General features: G+C 49.0%; 1 protein-coding gene across 1 annotated transcript in view; it reads left to right on the forward strand.

The window, feature by feature from the left end:
- Positions 1-4,625: 4,625 nt before the first annotated feature.
- Positions 4,626-14,054, forward strand: part of LIFR (leukemia inhibitory factor receptor alpha) — a 59,390-nt gene continuing 49,961 nt past the window's right edge. Inside the window, exon 1 of the mRNA XM_005872575.2 lies at positions 4,626-4,648. The gene's annotated coding sequence lies outside the window, so the exon portion shown is untranslated. The remainder of the gene's footprint in view (positions 4,649-14,054) is intronic.

Below are 14,054 nucleotides of genomic sequence, written 5' to 3' on the forward strand. Positions count from 1 at the left end.
CCTGGTGTCTCTGGGTCTCCTAAGAGCCATTCCTTTGAGTTCAGTCTGCTGGGACCCGATGCCATTGAAGTTTTATGTTTTGTATTTGAAAACACACGTACTTTAAAATCTAGCATTTTGTTGTCAGATTGTTTGCTGTTTTTCCCAAAATGCTTTATGAATAGCTTCAGTGTTTTTTAAAACTTCGGGCCATATAGGGATTTGATTGTTTAAATACAAAGCTAGCCAACCGGAGAGTTTTGGAAATTGTCACTTCCAAATGCTGCCGGTGGGTGTTTTAATTGTGACAACTTTCCAGGAGGGCAATTTTGTATTACTCATCGAAAGCCTCAAAAATGTGCCATGTCCCCTTAGTCAGGCATTTCCACCACTAGGAATTCAAGGAAAAACAAAATAAAGCATGTGTACAGAGCCCCGTCTATAGCACTGGTCCTCGCCTACGCAGTGTGTGGGGACACGGATTCCTGTCAGTAGCTTTCTCCCCCCACAGTGAGTCTCCACTTGGTGGGACGTCCGCTAAGTGGGGTGTCTTCACATCGGGAGGGGTGTGTTCTCTGAAAGTTTGGGGGGGAACTCCTCTCCAGAATCGGGTGACCTCCACAAAAAGTACGCATCAAAAAACCACCTCTAATTTGCAAAAATGACTTTCGTGGCTTTGTCTGTGATAGTATGGTAATTATAAACGAGAAACAATGGAAATGCCCAATGTTAGGGAGATTGATTGCACAAGTGATGGTATATCCATATAATGGAGAAGCCTTCCTGCATTAACCTGAGGGAGGGCAGTGCTGATGGATGTGGAAAGGTACTCAGAATTTGTAAACCCAAAAGCAGATTGAAAAACAGTATGTGTAGGTTGATCTAAGGTTTTTGTTTTTGGAGGGTGAATGTGAGAGAGAGCAAGCCAGTGTGTGTGTATGTGTGTGTGTGTGTGTTTATTGTGGGGGGGGTGCGGATGTGCCAGAAAGATTATATATCAAATACTAGATGAGATTACCTTTGTGTGTGGAAATTACAGATGACGGTTATTCTTTTTATTTTCCTGATTTCCAGCATATGAAGCATGTTATATTCTAAAGGAAATGAGTTCAGATCCCATTCCCATCCACTGGTTGTGTGAACTTGGGCAAGTTCTGTGTCCGTCTCCTTCTCTGTGAAATGTGAATAACATCCAGCTCATGGTGCCTGCAGGTGCCGGAGGGTAAATGTTACGTTAACCTCACCAGCCTGATATGATGATTGAGGCCAAAGCTATATATTCCTGTTCATACAGGATTTCTAAGCAGAATAAGTTTTGTGGGGGGTTTTTTTGTGGTTTTTTTTTTTAATAGCTTACATCAAACTGTTGTGAAAAGCATTTCAGGACATTCTGACAAAATATTCCATTGCTTCTGGTCACTGGGAAATACTTTGTTGACTTTTTATTTACTTTAAAAGTGAAATGCTTTCTGTTGCCAAGAAATTTTATGTTGAATGGAAGGCAATGTTTTCTTCAATAATCCCATACGATCAGTTCCCGAAGGTCAGGGTCCGCTCTTCTATAGCGTCGTTAGAACGCAGGGATGCACTCGCTCAATCGCTAGCAGGGGCCTTGTTGTGCCAGGCAGTGGGTACGCTTCCGCCCCACCGCAGTGCCCAGGACAGACGTGCCCGGGATGGGGATGACACGGGCAGTGACCGGCACAGTTCAGGGCCGGGAGGCCCACACAGTCAACCTGTTATCACGGTGGACCGTCGGGCCGCCTCATTTCGTCTCCTGCAATTTTAAAAGAGACCTTGTTGTCCGGTTACTTTTCAGTGAACACAAACATTCCTCCCGCTTATTCCACAAATTACGCGAGGAGCAGGTGAGGTTATTTCTCCTCAACACTCGCCGATGATTTAGTGACGGCTTACGTTCTACACGCGTGAGAATCTCCTAGGCTAATAGTCTTACAATTGCTACTATATATCTTCCGTGAGGGCCTTGCCTTTTTGAGATCGCCTTTTATAAAATTACTGAGATGGGTTCCTACTAATAAATTTAGGGTGGATGGAATTCATGGGTATTCTGTTTGGGAAATTCCAGCACATAATCTTACTTCGGATGACAGCAATAAAGCTTTCAGTTTAAAATAGTGTTCTAGCTAGCTGACATTAATTTCATAATTTGTTCTTTATGCAGGGACAGTTGTGTGTGTGTTTTTTTCTTAGTTGGCAGCCGTTGTAAATATTTTAATATAAAGTGAACCCTCGGTGGCCACGAAAGATGTCTTGGAACTTTCCTGACAAGCGCTGACCGTGGGTTTTATCTCCCCGGCACAGCCCAATAAAAGAAGGCGGTTCCACAGGTCGTGTTTGTCTTGTTCCTGTGTAGAAAGCACGGTGGGGTAGGTCACGTCACCGGTCGGCGCCACCAGCAGCGTCGGCATTTTATTCTTTATCGATGTCCCATTTTTTTCTGGCCCCACCATTGCTTTCCCAGGCTCACGCTACTCCCCCGTCCCCATTGGAACCAGCAGTTAGCTTTCTGCCTTTTTGATTGGGGGGGTGGGGGAGGGGACACTTTTCATGAAGAGACACCCGATGCCTCTGTGTGAGATGCCCCGAGTGCGTAATGGCAAAGGGAGCAGCCGGGCCGTGTTGACATGCAGACTTCAGACTGTTGGCCGCACGGAGCGTCGGCAGCTCGCCCTTCCTCAGATGCCGGCTCCAGCGGTGACAGGGGACTCTGTTCTGGAACTTGGCAGCTCCCTGACCCAGACTCAGAGCTCGGATGGCGCTGCTCACACATTCCCGGGGGCCATGCCGCTGGGACCGCAGGCTCAGGTGCTTGGAGGGGCCGTGGGGGTCTCGACCGTAGGTTGCTGAGCGGGTCTCCTCTGCCTTGTGTCCTTCGGCTTCTGGTAGAGACAATAAGGATGATTTCGCTTTCTCCCTAGTTCCACTACTAGACAGACAACAGGGACACACTAGATGGGAGATGGCAGCAGGAATTTGTCTGTTCTGGGGACCAGTAAGGAAAGACAGTGGGAAGGAGAGATGCCAGCCGAGTTTTGAAGGCTGAGGCGGTGTTTGCTACGTGGACAGGGAAGAGGAGAGCGAGGAGGGCATCCGGGCAGAGGGTACAGCGTGTGCAGTGACGCGGAGGACGGAGCCTGGCGGGTCTGGTGGGACCGGAGCACAGGGCAGTGGGCAGGGTGGGACTGGGAAGTTAGGCGACACCAAACAGCAGGGAGCCTGGTCCATGCCGAAGTTGGCACCATTTCTGGCAGGCCCGGCACAGCCATGGAAAATTTCAGAAAGGTGACTCGAGGTTGTGCCGGGAGGACTGGGGCGTCCAGAGGCAGCGAGACGTGCTGGTGCGGCCGGGAAGGGGCAGCCACCGCAGCCAGGCTGCCTGGAAGCGTGTCCTTCCCACGTGGAGGGAGTGGTGCTCGGGTGGTAATGACTGCCCGCCCCTCTCCTGCTCGGGGCGCCTGCCTTTTCCTAAAGCTTCTGAAGAAACTCCTGAAGAAGCCTCCGTGTGTTTAAAGCTCTCACACACAGATCTGCAGAGGCCCTGCCCTTCAGACCAGTGGTTCTCAACCTTCCTCATGCCGCAACCCTTTAATACAGTTCCTCATGTGGTGGTGACCCCCAACCATAACATTATTTTCGTTGCCACTTCATAACTGTAATGTTGCTACTGTTATGAATCGTCATGTAAATATCTGATATGCAGGATGTATTTTCATTGTTACAAATTGAACATAATTAAAGCATAGTGATGAATCACAAAAACAATATGTAATTATATATGTGTTTTCCGATGGTCTTAGGCCACCCCTGTGAAAGGGTCGTTCGACCCCCAAAGGGGTCGCGACCCACAGGTTGAGAACCGCTGCTTCTGACACACACACATCAACATGTTTACTGTGTGTGCCTCCTGGCTGAGTGATCAGGGAGCCCCCTGTGTGGGCGGCCTGGGAATCGGGGAGCAGGTGAAGCCAGAAGACACAGTGGCTGCCCGAGCGGAAGCTGCTGGTCGGAGGGCAGGAGCCTGCAGTTGTGAGATGAGTAATTTCCGGGGGCTAATGGATAGCCGAGTGACGGGTTCTCCGACTGCCGTGGCTACTTGACGTTTGCTGGGAGAGTAGACCCCACACAGAAAGGAAGGTGTAACTGGGAGGTGACCGATGTGTTAATGAACTTGACTGCGGTAATCACTTCACAGTGTATATAGCAAATCATCACGCTGTACACTTTAAGCACATAAACCTTTTTGTCAGTCCCCCCCCCCCGCCCAGTAAGGCTGGGGGGAAAGTAGGGAGTTGGCTGCACCGATGGGGGGAGGGGATAAGAACACTTAGAGTAAGACCTGTATTGGGGTGGGAACTTATAATAATTTGGGCAGTAACAGAGGCAATAATAATAGCTTCTGTTACATAATAACAGTGCCTTTATGTTGTGTTATCAACTTGGGAATTTTTCAGGCTAAAAATGCCTCCCCCAATTTTAATACCACTGGAGGGCAGGGTTTTCGACACGCTTTGTGATGGAGTGAGGCGACAAGACAGGCCCCTCTCTTTCTTATTTTGGCAGTGACTTTGCCTTATGGGTCCATTTCGCTGACCAGTCTTTCATGTTTTTTCTACGTGTTGCTGCTAAATCAGATCTGCTCCAGCCCGTGAGTGTTCGTTTTCTGCCTGTTATTGTTGCCATCATCATCGTCTGAAATTGCCTGTGGTAAATTAACCTTACTGGACTAGGTGTAGTTCGTTGGATAAATTCATTGGAATCCTCCTTATTTGCTATTTTGCCCATGTTTTAACCTGTAGATTTGATTAATATGATCCCTGTATCTTCATCCAATTCATTAGTCACAGTGTCAGGAACTCTGTCACACCTGCCTGCAGCCTTGTCCATGTGGACGGCATCCGTTAATCAGCACCGTTGGTCACGTGGTGAAAGGATCCCGCCCCCGCCCCCTACTCTCTTTTTACAATTCTGTATTTCTTCACCTTGCACATAAATATTTTTCAGTAAGATCTTGTTCAAACCAAGACACCTCCTGTGTGTTTCTGACCCCCGCTTTCCCAGTGCAGTAGCCTCGTCAGATAAGGGGGTGCGGTGGGGCTGGGCACCCCACCCCAGGGCCCCTCTCCCATGCGTCCTGTCATTGAATCCAGGATCCACATCTGGCTCACATGTCACTGGTCTGTGGAATCTGCTTTCTTGAGAGTGTCTCTTTGCTAAGTAGTTTTGCCCAATGCCAGTTACTTCAGGATCTGTTGTGTTTTTCATCCTGCCTTCCACCCTTCTGTAGAAGACTCAAGAAAACGTACGTTTCAGGTTTTTTGGTGTGTTTTTCTTTTTGCGAGAGAAGCATTTGTATTCTAAAATGATGCTTAGGATTTCGAGATTTGGGATTCAACAATACCATAGAGCAGTGGTTCTCAACCTTCTGGCCCTTTAAATACAGTTCCTCATGTTGTGACCCAACCATAACATTGTTTTCGTTGCTACTTCATAACTGTAATGTTGCTACTGTTATGAATCGTCATGTAAATATCTGATATGCAGGATGGTCTTAGGCGACCCCTGTGAAAGGGTCGTTCGACCGCCAAAGGGGTCGCGACCCCACAGGTTGAGAACCGCTGCCATAGAGAAAGAGAAAGACTATTCGAGTTCTTTTGGTGAGGAGAGCCTTCAGATTCGGACCCCAAAGAGTGTTAAGAAAGCATTCAGGCACATTTATGTCAAAAACCTGTGCGCTGCCATGAAAATCTTCACACAGTTTATATCTTCAGGTTATTTCAGCAGCAAGACCAGAAGTTTTTAACGCCAATACATTTTGAAACAGGTTGTTAACTGGCGCCCTAAGAACTGTGTTTGGCCTGCGCGTGTGTTTTGTTTGGCCCGTGCAAGGTTTTTGAAAAAAACTGGAATTAGTTGCCAGCATTTACAAATAAGGAGATCTCACATTAAGAAACAACAACAAACCTGCATTTCTGGCCCTCTTGGAAAACCCTGAAGGTCGTGACTACCCTGGGCTCGGGCTCCTACAGGAGGCTCCCCACAGTGAGCAGCTAACGGCCCCCACTCCCCCTCCTCCTGGCATTTCCTCTGACCACCTTCCTCAGCTGATGGGCTGGCCCTCCAGTAAGTGTGAGCTTGCACCTGCTGCCATAAGAGCTAAGCAATTAAAAGCATACTTAGAGTTGGAAGGAGAGCAATAAGGTGGTGGCTGGCGGGTTCTCTTTGTTCCCTGAACTGCCGGGCCTTTGTCATGATGTGATAAATGGAAATGCTTGGTAAAGCAGGTAGTATCTCCCCCAAGAGCAGCATTAAGCTGAGGGTGCGGGGGTGATCGGCATGGCATGCCTGATCACATTCTCCATCTTCTAGTTCGCAGAGGAGACAAACCAGGTGTGACATCTAAGAATAATGCAACTATAAATTCTTTATGACATTTAATGTTGGGAAAGTAGGCCCTGGGTCGTAGCTGTGTCATGTCAGAGCTGTTAGGGGATTTGTCTCAGGTCACATACCTGCCACTTAGTCATTGACGGACTAGGGACTGGAGCCCAGCACTTCCACTCCGGTTCAGTGAGTTTTGCTCCACATTTTCCAGTGCAGTGTCATGGTCTAGGGGTGAGATTTATAGTCAGACCTGGATTGAAATCCAAGCTCTGCCCCTGACTCGCTGAGTGCCCGCAAGCGAGAGTCAAAACCTGTCGGTGCTCCATTTCCCTTGTTGTAAAAAAGGGAGAATAAACTGACCTCATAAGGTTGTTATAGGATTAAACTTAATATTGCATGTAAAGAACATAAAACCGTGCCTGCTCGTAATAAACATAAACAATGCATGATATCTGAGAAACAGTACCTAAGAACTTCATGGCAAACCAGTGCATTCAAAAACGTATCATTCAGCTTTCTCCCTGAAATATAAAGCAACCATTGGGTGTCATCAAAGTATTTGAAGTCCTTGCCACAGACTCCATTGGGATGGATCTGTTCACGCCACTAAGTAAATGAATATGTAGCACCTGTAAAGCCCCCATAGATGCAAGATATGATCTCCCTGCTCGTAGGGAGGTCATAGCTGATGGGGAAAGGGGGTCGGGGGAAGGGAAAGAAGAATCTCTGGAATACCTGGTGGGATCTGACAAAGGCCCACGTGGAAGTTAGACGAAGTGCAGTGGGAGCATTCAGAGAGCTTGTGGCCACGGTCTGCCCGGGAGTGGTAAGAGGAGAGCAGGTTGTGGAGTCCAGGTTTGAGTTTGTCCTGCTCGCAGTCAGGCGCAGCCTTCTGGCGTTTAGCCTGGAGTTTGAACCAATGAAGACCCTTCCTCTCTGTAAAAAATCAATAAAATATATATATTTTTAAAATCACTTGTAAAAAAAAATTTAAAAAAAAGAGGGTTAAAAATAAAGGCGAGATTTAAAGCCAGGCCAGTCATTGTGGAAGATGGATTGTCGAGGCCCTTGCTGGAGGCCATGGGATGAATGAGTAGTGATTTGGATGCCCTGAGCCAGGGCCCTGGAAGTGGAGATTGAGGTAGAGGGGAGAAGAGGGGAAAGAATCCAGGCCTGTGTTGGGGGTAAATCTGGTGAGTCGGTGGAAGGGGTGAGGAAGGAGGACGAATCAAGAGTGACTCTTGCTTGGTGCCATGAAGGGACCGGGGCGCACGAGAGCCACTTTGGAAGGGAAAGTGAGTTTCATTTTGTGGATGTGGGGTTTTTGAGTAATCTCTGAAATACCCGAGTGATATGTAGTATCAAAGTGTTGTCATTCCCGAAGGACCCCATCTGAGTGGATTGGTGTGGATAGGCAAGAAATTGCCCACTAGATGATTCATCCGGAACTGGAAGGAGGCCAGTGCAGGGCACACAGATTTGGAAGTCATTAGTTAGGAGTGGTTGGTGCTTACAGCCCCGAGAACAGATGATGCTGTGCAGTGAGGGACGGTGGGGTAGAGGGGCAGTGGGCCAGGGGCCCACCAAGGGCTTGGCATAGATTTGGAAGTCATTAGCCAGGAGTGGTGCTTATAGCCCCAGAACAGATGATGCTGTGCAGTGAGGGACGGTGGGGTGGAGGGGCAGTGGGCCAGGGGCCCACCAAGGGCTTGGCAAGGAGTGGCACCCTGAGGACCTCTCAGGTCAGTGCGGGGAGGGATGGGTTGTTTAATGAAAGGTGTTGGGATAAGCGCTAACCATTTGGTAGGGATGAGTCCTGACTCATACTGTTCACCAAAATTAATTTCATGTGGATTACAGCTTAAGGCTTAACATAGCAAAAGCCGTAGTGTACTTGAAGGCAGTATAGGTGACAATTTACATAATCTTGGCATGAGAGGGAAGTTTTGTTCAGAACCCATGAAGGACAAAATTGAGAAATCTGACTTAATGAAAGTCAAACAGAAACCTCACTGGAAAGTGAGAAAGCAAACTGGGAACTAGATTTACAGTGTGTATAACAGTTAATGTGCATCTTGGGATATTTCTTTCTTACCAAGCAGTGAGGAAGAGGTTAATACCTAATGAGGAAAAAAACAGGCAAAAGATAGAATAAGCAGTTTATAACTAAAACATTGCAAATTACCAGTAACCATCGGAAAAGGGCATTTTGACCACACAATCCAGGAAATGCATTTATAGCCAAACAGTTGGAAAAGATTAACATTTAAGACAAAAGATATTCCTGCCCAGCCTGTGTGGCTCAGTGGGTGAGCGTCCACCCAGGAACCAGGAGGTCATGGTTCCATTCCCGGTCAGGGCACCTGTCCAGGTTGCAGGCTGGAGCCGCCGTAGGGGGTGTGCAGGAAGCAGCCAATCGATGTTGTTCCTCTCTCATCATAGATGTTGCTATCTTTGTATCCCTTCCTCTCTCTCTAAAAATCAATAAAAACATTTTATAAAAAAGATAGTCCATGGTCTCGGTGAGATTGTGAGGAAGCAGGTGCTGGGGGACAGAGCGCCCCTGAATCTCTCTGAAGGTCAGCTTTGACCATGCTTCCTGCGTTTTAAAGATCTTGCGGATGTTTTTGAACGAGAAGGAGGGTTCTTTAGGTTGTTCCTTTACTGTAATAATAGAGCATTTCATCATTGTGATAGAGGGACAAACAAGTTCATTTGTGTGCTGGGCATTTATTAACCTCTATGGAAGGCTGAGCCTGCCGGTCACTTTCTCCAGTGTGATAGAGCTTCCGGTGGCCCCTGAGGGTGGGGAGGATGGAGTGTGGGGGACATCCTCAGGGGAGTTCCTTAGATGCCCTGGTTTGAGGGGGAGCCCCAAGACCAGCGGCAGTGTGGAGCGTTAGGGGAGCTGCAGTTGGCCCTCTGTGGTGTGGAGCGAGGCGGGGTGGTGGTCACGGGAAGGGCCTTGTCTGCAGGCGGAGCAGGAGCTGAGGTGTGGAGAGTGGGGGCCTGGGATGCGCCCACAGTGATGCGCTCCTGTGTTTTGATATGTGAGGCTGATCATGAGCTGGCTCTCGATGGACAGGGAAGTCCTCCCTGGGGTGAAGACGGCCAGACTGGTGTAAGGACCCTGAGAAACGCAAGTCTGGACAGCAGGGTAAAAAGCTCCCGGGAAAAGCAGAAAACTGTAAAAACGACAGGAACATTCTATCTGAATTGCAGACCCAGAAGTAACTGCGGTGCTTTTGGCAGAATCCACTAAGATGTATTCTTCTCACAGAGCAGGAGTTCAGTTTCAGTTACCCTCCTGCACGCAGCGCACACTGACACAGACCATGGGAACCCTGAGCCGCTGAGCTGTCCGGCTGGGACTCCCACGCTTCCTGGGTTCTCAGGCCCTTAGTGTTGCATTAACATTTTCATGGTGCCCCCAGGTCAAAAGCAATACCTAACGCAGTGGTTCTCAACCTTCCTAATGCCGCGACCCTTTAATACAGTTCCTCATGTTATGGTGACCCCCAATTTCATTGTTACAAATTGAACATAATTAAAGCATAGCGATTAATCACAAAAACAATTATGTAATTATATATGTGTTTTCCGATGGTCTTAGGCAACCCCTGTGAAAGGGTCGTTTGACCCCCAAAGGGGTCGCGACCCACAGGTTGAGAACCGCTGATACAGGTCCTTTTATGAAGTAGTTAGGTCCACACAGCTTACTAAGTATGTATAACCTGACACAGTAATAGCAGTTTAAAAAACAATGCATATCAATTTAAGGGGGGAATCTTTTTCTTTCATTCGTAAACAGCCACACGTATGAACCTGTTAGGGACTGCATAGCTTCCCAAACTTTGGCACCAGCCTGGACACCTCCACCCTCATTTCCATTTCTCTCTTTTTTTTTATTTTTTTATGTATTGATTTTAGAGAGAGAGAGTTGTGAGAGAGAGAGATTTGTCGTTCCACTTTTTTATGCATTCATTGGTTGATTCTTAGAAGTGCCCTGACCAGCCCGCAACCTTGGTGTGTTGGGATGACCCTCTGACCATCTGAGCACCCTGGCCAGGGCTCATGCCCATTCCTGCATTGAGTTCTGGATGGTGCTTGTGTTTCATCACAGCGACTCTCCCCTTCACAAAGACATGACGCCATCGAAAGGCCTGCAGCATGGCCTCGGAGGGACACTGAGCTGTCTGGAGCTGAAGGTTCTGACAGTGTTGAACAGATATCACTTTCTTCGCTTTGAAAATGTAAAATATACTGTAATATCCAGTTCATTTGCTTCTGTTCCTGGGGGCTCCTTGGTGCAGGGTCCGGGAACCACAGCCCCAACTTATGCTCCAAGTGTCGGGTTAGCTGAAGCCCAACAATCAAAAGCCTAGAGCGTGGACATGTATTCCTTTGTGTCTGGCTATTCACTCATCCATCTGCCAGCTTAGCATTTTCAGTGTCTGCTCAGTGCCGGGTGCTGGGGCTTGGACCCCAGGGGCTAACGGTGAACAGTGAACTCCCCCCAGGGAGCTGGCAGGCTGTTGGAGGATTACAAACTCGGGGAGGGATGCCTCCAGGCAGGGCCAGCACACTGAGGGTGAGGAGCCGGGTAGTACATGTTTTTGACTTTGCAGGCCTTGCAGTCTTTGTAGAAGCCACTCAACCCTAACGCTGCAGTGGGAAGTAGCCGGGGGCCTTGCACAAACCATGGGCGTGGCTGCGTTCTAGTGAAACTGCTTACAGAAGTGCAGGTGGATGAGTCTGGCTCCTGGTCCCAGTTGGTGGAGCCCCTGCAGTGGGGTGTAAAGTGTGGAAGCAGAGGAGGGGGCAGCTGGCCTCCTGGGGAATGCCGAACGCCTGGCACAGGTGTGGTGAGCTCTCCCACCTCCTACCTGGGGGTTCCCAGGTGAGTTGAGGACAGTGGCAGAAAGGAGTGGAGAGGGAATTCTAATGAGAAGGCAAAATATGTGCGAATACGGAGTCATGAAGGAATACCGCAGCTTGGGAATAGTATCAGTTTTAATATCTGGAATGAGATTGGGGGTGGGGAAGGGAGACACAGGGCTACAGGGCTATTTCTCAGGGTGAAAACTCCAGTTTCATGGATCATTTCTCCTTTATTTTTTTTGTTAATCCTCCTCACCCGAGGATATTTTTCCATTGATTTTTAGAGAGAGTGGAAGATGAAAGAGATGAGAGAAACATCGATGTGAGAGAGACACATCAATTGGTTGCCTCCTGCACACACCCCAACCAGGGCCAGAAATCGAGCCTGCAACCGAGGTATGTGCCCTTGACCAGAATTGAACCCGGGACCCTTCAGTCTGCGGCCGATGTTCTTCCAGCAGTTCTCAACCTGTGGGTCGCGACCCCTTTGGCGGTCGAAAGACCCTTTCACAGGGGTCGCCTAAGACCATCCTGCATATCAGATATTTACATTACGATTCATAACAGTAGAAACATTACAGTTATGAAGTAGCAACGAAAATAATGTTATGGTTGGGTCACAACATGAGGAACTGTATTTCAAGGGCCAGAAGGTTGAGAACCACTGCTCTATTCACTGAGCCAGATCAGCTAGGGCTCATTTCTCATTTTTGTTTTCTACCTCATTGTCGGGGGTGAATCACATCCTGTAGTAGCCTTTCCAGAGAATGGGTTCCTGGCCGGCGGCTGCCACCTTCAGAGACTCGGCGGGCAGCTGGGTTTGCACCTGCCTGTGCAGTTCGGTCCCTTCCCGGCTCTCTAGGCATTTGCATTGTTCGTCTGCTGGTGCAGCAAGAGACGGCTATCCTAATTTTGAAGATTAGCTCCTGGAATTTTGTAAAAATGCGTTCTCCTCTAAGAATAAGGCGCGGGTGGGGGGACAAGCAAATTCTGACAGTGTCGTGACCAGGAGGGAGCAGAGACAAGTTCACGGGTCCTCTTCCTGGAAAGACACCTGAAGGCTCTGTCCACCTGTTGATCAGCCTCATCGTCTGTATGGGAATAACTGAATGAAGGAGACAAAAATAACAACCAGAACCCTTCAGGCTTGGAAGTTTTGCCCGGTAGAGAAACGAGATCTGTTACAGAGTACCACATCGCCCACATCAGCGGCCGCCAAGCTCTCGGACCTCACAGCCCGCCAGTGCTCCCGGACCACGGCTGGCGACCGCTGCCTCAATGACTTGCTCAGGATGTTCTCTGTCAGTGGGGTGACAAAGTGCTCATCATCCTGCCTGTTTGGGGTTACGCGGGGGTCGGGGACACTGCCCTCGATGCTTCTGTTCCCGAGAGCCCCCATCCTGATGCCCCCTGACCTCCTCGGGGTGGTCTGATCAGTCGCTCTTGTGGCGCCGGCCTGTGCCAGGAGTGTGTCCGCCCGCGTGTGGCCCAGCAGGAGTGCAGCGCCGCAGCCTCCCTGTGGGAAGTTTCCCTTGTGGCCTGAGCAGGGCCGGCCTCTGCTGCCCTGCCTGAGGCCGAGGCGGGAGGCTAAGGGATTTGCCCTCAGTCTCACCGCTAGTTAGTGATGGAGCCGGGGTGACATCTGAGTCCGCAGCGCCTGGCTTGGGTGGGCCACAGTGCCTCCACCCCCTGCCCTTGCCACTTCGTGGGACACCCTTTTTTTTTTTTTTTTTTTTTTAGGATGACTGGGAATTTGTAGGGAGGGGCTGTCTCACCTCAAGGTCATGCTCAGCCAGCCAGTGAATATGGTGTGTGGTTATTTTCGTCTCCTTCATTCAGTTATTCCCATACAGACGATGTAATTCTATTACATTAGCAACTTGCATTTTAGACGTTCCGTGAGTACATTTCCATTCTGATAAGTCATTTTGATGACACTGGACTTGACTAGAAAGTGCTTCGTCCTGAGAATCATTGGACACTGTACCCACGTGTGGTCGGCCTCGTGTATGTTTGGGTTCTGGTTGTTTAAGCTGTTTGGGACCCGTCCTCGGTTTTGGACAGCAATCAGCAGCAGCCACACAGGGCCTGGCCATGTCCGTCCTCTAAGGCAGCGGTTCTCAACCTGTGGGTCACAACCCCTTTGGCGGTCGAACGACCCTTTCACAGGGGTCGCCTAAGACCATCCTGCATATCAGATATTTACATTACAATTCATAACAGTAGCAACATTACAGTTATGAAGTAGCAACGAAAATAATTTTATGGTTGGGTCACAACATGAGGAACTGTATTTAAAGGGCCAGAAGGTTGAGAACCACTGCACTAAGGAGAGTGTTTTCTGGATTCTCCTGTCAGGCTCTGGATTCTCCTGTCAGGCTCTGGATTCTCCTATCAGGCTCTGAGTTCTATCAGGCTCTGGATTCTCCTATCAGGCTCTGGATTCTCCTATCAGGCTCCGGATTCTCCTATCAGGCTCTGGATTCTCCTATCAGGCTCTGAGTTCTATCAGGCTCTGGATTCTCCTATCAGGCTCTGAGTTCTATCAGGCTCTGGATTCTCCTATCAGGCTCTGAGTTCTATCAGGCTCTGGATTCTCCTATCAGGCTCTGAGTTCTATCAGGCTCTGGATTCTCCTATCAGGCTCTGAGTTCTATCAGGCTCTGGATTCTCCTATCAGGCTCTGAGTTCTATCAGGCTCTGGATTCTCCTATCAGGCTCTGAGTTCTATCAGGCTCTGGATTCTCCTATCAGGCTCTGGATTCTCCTGTCAGGCTCTGGATTCTCCT

Source organism: Myotis brandtii, unplaced genomic scaffold (assembly GCF_000412655.1).
Source record: "Myotis brandtii unplaced genomic scaffold, ASM41265v1 scaffold384, whole genome shotgun sequence".
Lineage (NCBI taxonomy): Eukaryota > Metazoa > Chordata > Mammalia > Chiroptera > Vespertilionidae > Myotis > Myotis brandtii.